Here is an 8,514-nt window from a genome sequence, read left to right as displayed (position 1 = left end):
GGATTGGATTTCAACACTTTTTTAGGGGAACAATTAGCGATAGGAACTTGGCCCCCTTTTTAACAGGTATATTTTTGGTGGGATAACAGTTTATACTCAATTGTTTTTCTTTTAAAAGTACATGTTGAAGGGTAAAATTAGGCAATAGGTGCTCACTGCTTACCAATGTCATGGTTATGGATGTAAGTTCAGATTATTATATTATTGAATATAATGAATTTGTTATAATTTTGCTTTTCTTTTAATTTAATATTAAATAAAACGGGTCACCCGTGTCCCGCATGTCCGTGGAAAAAAGCCGGGAACATAAACAATATGAGAATAATGTCTAAAAATGCTAGAAAACCAACGTAAGTATAATGAAAAAAAAAACACAGGACCTTTATTCGACTCGCATTAACTGTCAATGTCGCATCATTTTAAAATCAACGGTGGATATGATCGCATATTTATTCTTGATTCGATCAACTGTACAAACAAAACGTATTAATTAAAATGAATGTAACAAAATTCAACTTCGTTTTATTCATACTACATACTTATACGGGTTATTCCTAGTAAGTACTATAGGTACATAGTATGGTTTGGTTGTCACACTTGTCAGCTAATAATTGTGGATTGAAAATACCAAATTTTAACATTAACTTGCGATTTTATCCACATCGACGGAGAATCAACATGAAACGTCAATTTCAGCAAGTCATAATAAAGCTCCTATTAGAGAGCTCCTGAGAAAAGAGTAGGTAGTATATGTTATGTTATTGTCTTTTGAGTTACGGGTTCATACTTAGGCCGTTTTCACATTATCCGATCCGATATTGGATGTCGGACCGACAACCTACATCCGATAAACGCTTCCGATAATGTCTGATGTAGGTCCGATAAAACGCATTGTTCCAAATCAATGAAGTATGATTTTGTTTCAAAAAATATTTAAAAAATAATTTATATTTAATAATTATAAGCACTATATTCCAAATATTATATTGTAAAATTAAAATAACGAACACATGGCGCATCTTGCCATTAAACGTAACAGTTTGGCAAGTTAATTCATGTACAAAATTAGTTTAAGTTGTTTTTTTTTTTTTCAAAATAAATAAAAATAATAAAAAATATTCAGAGTGTCAGGCAAAATAAATAATTTTACATTCAACAAGCATTCAACTATATCTACTAAAAGATGAAAAAACTAGTATCCGCAATTCGGACCGATGCATTACAACCTTTTTTTTTTCAATGGAAATTGTCAACTAATTTGAATTTCGATCAATTAACAGCTGTTTAATAGACGCCATTTTTGTCACGCACACTACTACAAACGTATACCTACATTATATACGCACACAAACAAATATTATCGGCCGACAACTGGCGGGGGGTCCGGCATGCCAAAAATAGTCGGAAGCGTCCTGCCGATATCGGCAGTTCGATGGTGCCTCGGACAAAAACTGTTGTAGGAGAGTGCCATCGGCATTAAATCCGCAATTTTTGCGTTTTATATCGTTTTTTTAGTAATAATTATCTATTAAATACATAAATGAAGACCTGGAAGCGCATAAATCTTACATTTTACGTCCTTCCTACATCCGATATCGGATCGGATAATGTGAAAACGGCCTAGGCCGACAATGTATGTAGATGTGTGTCATAACACAACAATGTGTCACACAACAGTCAAACTGTAGCTACTTATAGCAATCCTCATTTTAAATCAAGAGACAACAGATACAATCGTGCTAACTTGCTAAATTACTGTGTGCTTTTAGTTTAGTAACCGACAATCTCTAATAGCCCAAACCCTGAACCGCAATTGACACCTCAAACTTAATTAAAGTCCAAGCTGAGATTAAGTTTTCCGTCCCATTGTCTTGTTCACCCAAAATCCTCTAATTGTTGCTTCTTCATTAATTCGCGTCATCACCCCCAAAAGACGCTCAAACTAACCATAATCAAAAGACCCCTTTCTATTCACTCACGATGTCTATACTAGAGGTCATGTCAAAACGGTACGCGCGCCATCTTAAGTAAAGCTACCGTAGATGTAGCGATGTTTGGGTGAGCGGGCCTATCTATGGTGGTGGTAGACGTAGCGAAAAGGTTAAAAGCGTGGTCTATGGTTCGCAATCGAGCACTTCAGTACCACACGCTGGCTGGATACTGTGTTCCTTTTTTAAACTTTTTTTTTCGGAAGTTGCAAAATTTGGTGACTAGTGTTGTGAATTGACGGCTTGTTTCTTCCGTGCTTTGAGTTTTGAAATAATAAGGTAAGTTTAGTGATTTTAGTTATGACCTTATGACTTAAGAATTACGTTATATGGATAGGTGAATAATTAATATTAATTTCTGCCAATATTTTTGTGCAATATTTGACATTTTATTGCATTATACGTTGGTAGGTAATTTAATCTTAATTGTTACTCATAATTTATTTTCCTAAAATGCAACTCTTTTATTCAATTTTAATAAATAATAAAAGAATCTAAAAACTTAATAATAAATTTACATTTTTTCCAATTTATTTTTGCAACTCGGATCGTACGAATGACATCTAAATTTGTTTATACGTAATTTAAACGTAAATATAAATACATAGCCTACTTATATCCTTATATTATATTTAAAATAAATTGTGTGTCGAAATGTTATTGTAGCACACATTTGTAGGTACTCGGATCTTTTTAGAACACCTTATATTGTTATTTTCTTATGCATAAATTATGTAAGTACCTGTTCAATGGTCATATTATGTACCTATGCAATAAACAGGATAACTGCTTACCACCACACAGATCGTATGCCTGTTAGCCACCAACGACGTAAAATATCTTGGTACCCAATAATACCGATTGATTTACGAGTGTATCGAGAATGCAATTAAAATCCACAATTACATAAATGTGTCTTCGGTACCATGAGAATGATAGCAACGAGGGCATGAGACACACACTTTTTGCCGTCCCGATCCCGGCCTAGCTGAATGACAATCGTTACGCTAGACGCCGATCAAAACGCAGTCTGGCTTTGTCGCCAATACAGAACTGCGATAGAGATAGCTACTACATTTAGACAGAACTTCCTTCAAAAAAGGAGTGTACAAGTTTCTAATGGGTCAGCAACGCGCGCGTGACACCCCTTAAGTTGCGGGCGTCCATAGGTTACGGTGACCGCTTTCCATCAGGCGGGCCGTATACCTGTTTGCCATCGACGTGGTATAAAAAAAAAACTAACTGTACAACACCGAGCGTCAACGATCTCACTCTTGGCTAGGTCCTGCGTGCGTAGCCGAATGCACAAACGCTCACGAAACGAAACGCGTGTATATCTATCTCTATCGCTCTTGCGTATTGGCGCGACAGAGCCAGACTACCTTTCACGGCATTTCGTTTTAGTTTCGCGTCGTGGAAATGCCATTCGGCTACGGGACCTTTTTATATTGAGTCGATCCGATAATTATCATAATCAGGCTTCGTCTTTCCCTATAATTAATTATAGTTTTCCAGTACCTATGTAACAACAATTTATTCTGTGGCAGAATTGACAAAAAAATAACATTTTTACAAAGGAGTACTTAATAAGTCGGGTATAAAACATACTAGAAGTTTTCTTCATCAAAAACAAATTTTAGATCAAAAGTTCAACATTGCCAAGATGTGAGTCTATAATATTTATAATCTTTCGTCAACTCCTCATTTTCATTGTGATACTTAATTTTGCAATCTAAGATTATTATATTATTTGAACATCTTATCTGTGTATGAATAATAAATAAATAATTCTTTATTTGCCAGACAAGAAGCCCAAAAATACAATAAAATGATCATAAGATACAAATAAAAAAATAGTAAAATATTTGCAAACTTATTCACTACAGATGGCCGTTCTAAGACCGATGCAATTTTCGCCAATGTATATTAAATTCGTCACTGTAGTCCCTATATGTCCCTATATGTGTGTATGTATGTATATACCAGTATATAGGCCCTATATACCAGTATGATATATATACTAACGATCCTGGCCGAATTTATGTTTTTGATGTTATTATTTTTCTATTCAGGGCGACCGTGGATTACCTACCACACCTACTTAATTGACATTTAAAAATAGCTAGTTATTTAAATTTTTACTACCTATTTCCCGATTAAATCTTCATTTTTGTTGTCACTATATTACTATTCGGACGACAGCGGATTACCATACCTACCTAATTGACATTTAATAACAACTAGTTATTTTACTTCCTACTATTTCCCGATTAAGACTTCAGTGTCACAGAAAACTTTAGAAAACGCAACTGTTCAAATTAAATATGTAAGGTACAGCGGGACAATTACGACTACTTCAACTACTCAATTATTTTCCATGTTTTACATTTTTTGGCTTATTAAATAAGTGTCCAATTGTCATGATGTTATTTTCCATGTTTTACTTTTTTTTTATTATTAAATAAGTGTCAACTATGGGCGTGTCATATGGCACGCGTTTTCAGTGGATACATATGGAGCTCAATAGTGTAAAACATGGAAAAAATAGTTGAGAATTGCCCCCCAGTCTTAATTGCCTAGCTGTTCCTTATAAAGTTAGGAATTATATTTTATTCGTTTTTTAAATCATGTTCATTTATTTTAAAACCAAAAACGGAGATGTTCTTGAGACTTTAGAAATGTGAATTATGTTTAAATGGAATGGTTGCACGTTTATCTAATAGTACAAACTATCGTATAAATGTCAACCGTTTTCCCCAACTCCCCAGAACCGTTTTAAAGCGACTCCATACATTACTTCAGTCACATATGCCTTTTCGTAAAACTGCAGAGATGGGGGTCATCCTAACGTCATTACCGTTGTCGCTAGACGCCGACCGGGGCCAGCTCTGTCGCGCCGATACAGAAGACCGATAGAGTTAGCTAGCTGAGCATTTCTTTTTTTTTTGCCAATAATTTTTTTTTATTGTTTTAGGGAATTTTAGGTCAATTGTACTCAGAATCACGAGTACGTTCAATCTCACTGGGAGACAAAAAGTGTCCCAGAATTTCCATATATTTTTTTTACTTCCCTCTTTTGTTACCGATTCAGATTCAGATTCAGATATATTTATTGATAAATGTACATCTCATTTACATGTCAAAAATAAGTTATTATAATTAAATTAAAATTAAAATAACAACAATATTACAATTAGAAATAAAATACAGTTATAAATACATTACATTTTTGTATCAACATTGTGATTATTATTTTTCCTCCTTTTACCCCATACAACACGTACGGAAAATGGTAACAAAATAAGAAAAAATCGTACCCCGGGACAATTTTTTTAACTACTAGGATTGAAAAGGCTAGTAATTCTGAGTAGAAATAGCATTTTTTTTTTCAAAAATATCACACTTCATAAAAGTGGCAAAAAAAAATGCTCAGCTACGATACTGAGGATAACGATATTATCGTGTTTGTGCATTTGGCTACGTAGGTACCAAGAGATGGGGGTCATTACTTCTGTGCAACACGCGCTTGCTAAGTTGCTACGACCACTTACGATTTCATTGAAGATTCACTGCCGATTATAGAAAATTATCGAATCGAAGAAAGTGAGATTGATAACCATGACTATTATCTACACCATTAGTAACTTATTGGTTATATTAAATACTAGCTTTTGCCCGCGGTTTTGCTCGCGTTAGAAAGAGACAAAAAGTAGCCTACGTCACAGTCCATCACTTCAACTATCTTCACTTAAAAAATCACGTCAATCCGTAGCTCCGTTTTGCCGTGAAACACGATCAAACAAACAGACACACTCTCTTTCCCATTTATAATATTAGTATGGATTGCATATTTAGGTAATCTAATGAGATTACTTAACTGCAAACGTCATCCACTTTTAGCTCCCAAGCTCCCATTGTTTTTTTATAGTTTTTTTATAGGGCATCGGAGGCAAATGTTCTAACTGTTTCTGTCCCATAGATAGTGGGACACCCGCAACACAAGAATAAGTTATTTGTTATACAGTCAAGTGTAAAAATATGGGTGTACACATCTTACTCAAAAATATGTCCCATAGCATCTTAGTCCGGTGTAATAAGAGCGTAGTACCATATTTATGAGACGATTATTTCGATACGTATTTTTGCACTTGACTGTACAAGGGGGCAAAGTTGTATTTTAACGCCGAGTGTGGAATTGAAAAACGAGCAAGTGAAAGGGTTCTATAGTTGAACCACGAGCGAAGCGAGTGGTTCGAGAATAGAATCCTGAACTTGCGAGTTTTTTAACACACGAGAAGTAAAATACATTTGCACCCGAGTGTAACACAAAACTTTTCCCCTCACTATAGCGAGGAAACTATAACGCAAAAAATGCGTTTATCACTGCTTCCAGTAGTTCCACAGGTGGTAAATCATCTTTATTACTAGATTCACCTACTTTTATCAATTTTTAAGCAGTTAATTTGACTTTATTCAAGGTCAAATTACTTTACCCACTAGTGGATAAAATGCGTTTTGTACCCGCTGGTATTAAAGGACAAAACACGTGTTTCCGAGCTAGTGAGGGGAAAAAGTTGTAAATGCAATGTCGACATTTCAAATCCTTTCTCGAAGGTTTGAAGATCAGTTTTGATATATCACAACAAAGGCATATAAAAGTATAGACCTTGCTTTCTAAATACCCACCCATACGAAAGAATATTTTTTACAGACAACAGAGACGGACGAACGGACTACCAATAAGAAATAGTATGGCACCAGACCGTTACCTTGCTTTATAACTCGGAAGTATTTCCATCAAATCGTAAAACGACTCATTTAACCCGTTTCTACCACGCGACTAGACGGAAAAACACGTCCTTCGCATTAAAGCATTATAAATTGCATAGTGCATCACGGATCAGCACTGCGGCTCCAGGTTTGCTTTCGCTGACCTCTCAACCCGACCCCACTTTCGATTTCACCTGGACTTACTCGGAAGGAAGCGCTGGTAGGTTGTTTCTAGCTCTGTGACTACAACTCGCACCAGGGTACGTACACTGAAAGAAAATACAACATTGTTCAAACAACAAGCTACTTGTCATTTGAATCGGCAATATATTTAAATCAACAAGTCGATTTTATAAAAACAACCTGACACATATTGTTTTAAACATACGTTTGGCTGATTCAAACGGATAAACCGCAACAAGTCGAACTTGTTAAATTCACAATGCAAATTTCTCTCAGTGTATCTATGTAAATGCACAAATTCTCGATAATATGTATGTATGTATGTATAAGCTTTATTGTACATAAAGGAAACAAAAGAGACACAGTTACAGAGTCAGTAATATACAATGTAGGCGGACTTATCCCTTAATGGGATCTCTTCCAGTCAACCTTTGAGGAAATGAGTAGAAGCGAATTAACGATGAGTGACCAATTTAAAAATGTACAACCACTAAAATAATTAAATGCAAATTTTGTATACACATGGTAACAAATATATACATATACAATTATACATATTACATTAATACACCTATATATACATATATAATAATAAATAAACAAATACTCATAAAATATATATTTATATACAGAGTGTATCAAAAATGGTGGTGATCCGTTTAAGGGCGTACTCAGTATCGTATTCTTATCAGGAAAAAGTAGAAGAAAATTTTTTTTTCGCTAAAAAAATTTTCACTTTTGTATGAGCCGGGCCGCGCGAATCGGTCGAATCCCCATACAAAAATAAAAAAAAATTTTTGCAAAAAAAAAATTTTATCCTACTTTTTCCTGATTGATTAAATTTTAATTGTAATAAAATAAATAAATATTGGAGACACCTGACACAGATCAACCTAGCCCCAAACTAAGCAAAACTTGTACTATGGGTGCTAAGCGACAATATAAATAAAATACTTAAATACATAGAAAACATCCATGACCCAAGAACAAAATATCTATGCTCATCACACAAATAAATGCCCTTACCGGGATTCGATCCCAGGACCGCGGCTTAGCAGGCAGGGTCACTACCGACTGAGCCAGACAGGTCGTCTGCATAATTAATTTTTCGTTATTAGCTAGTTTCCGCATATTGACTTACCATAACCCATTGTAAATTACGAATGACCTTCCCAGAGAATGCAGATTGGTTATTTAATAATCATAACAATAACAAAATACGCATTGTTACGAAACTTAATTTACGATTATCATTCATACTTCCATATCCATACTAATATTATAAATGGGGAAGTGTGTGTGTCTGTTTGTTTGTCTTTCACGGCAAAACGGAGCGACGGATTGTCGTGATTTTTTAAGTGGAGATACTTGAAGGGATGAAGCCTGACATAAACTAATTTTTGTCTCTTTCTGACCCGCCACTTCCCTAAGGGGGGGGGGGGGGGCATTTAGCAATTTTCGAATTTCATTCTTTCAATCCGATCCATAACAACTCAAACCCAGACCTCAAACCTTACACGATTGTGTTAAGTTTTTTTATCGAATAGTATTTCACCCATGTGCGAGATGAATT

General features: G+C 35.0%; 1 protein-coding gene across 4 annotated transcripts in view; it reads left to right on the top strand.

Annotated features, from left to right (window-relative positions):
- Positions 1-2,140: 2,140 nt before the first annotated feature.
- LOC125242132 (mastermind-like protein 2) overlaps positions 2,141-8,514 on the top strand; it is a 50,722-nt gene continuing 44,348 nt past the window's right edge. For all 4 annotated transcript variants that reach the window (XM_048150840.1, XM_048150841.1, XM_048150839.1 and 1 more), the window contains exon 1: positions 2,141-2,267. The gene's annotated coding sequence lies outside the window, so the exon portion shown is untranslated. The remainder of the gene's footprint in view (positions 2,268-8,514) is intronic.

Source organism: Leguminivora glycinivorella, unplaced genomic scaffold (assembly GCF_023078275.1).
Source record: "Leguminivora glycinivorella isolate SPB_JAAS2020 unplaced genomic scaffold, LegGlyc_1.1 Scaffold8, whole genome shotgun sequence".
NCBI classification, from domain to species: Eukaryota; Metazoa; Arthropoda; class Insecta; order Lepidoptera; family Tortricidae; genus Leguminivora; species Leguminivora glycinivorella.
This window is presented reverse-complemented; position numbering and strand designations above follow the sequence as displayed.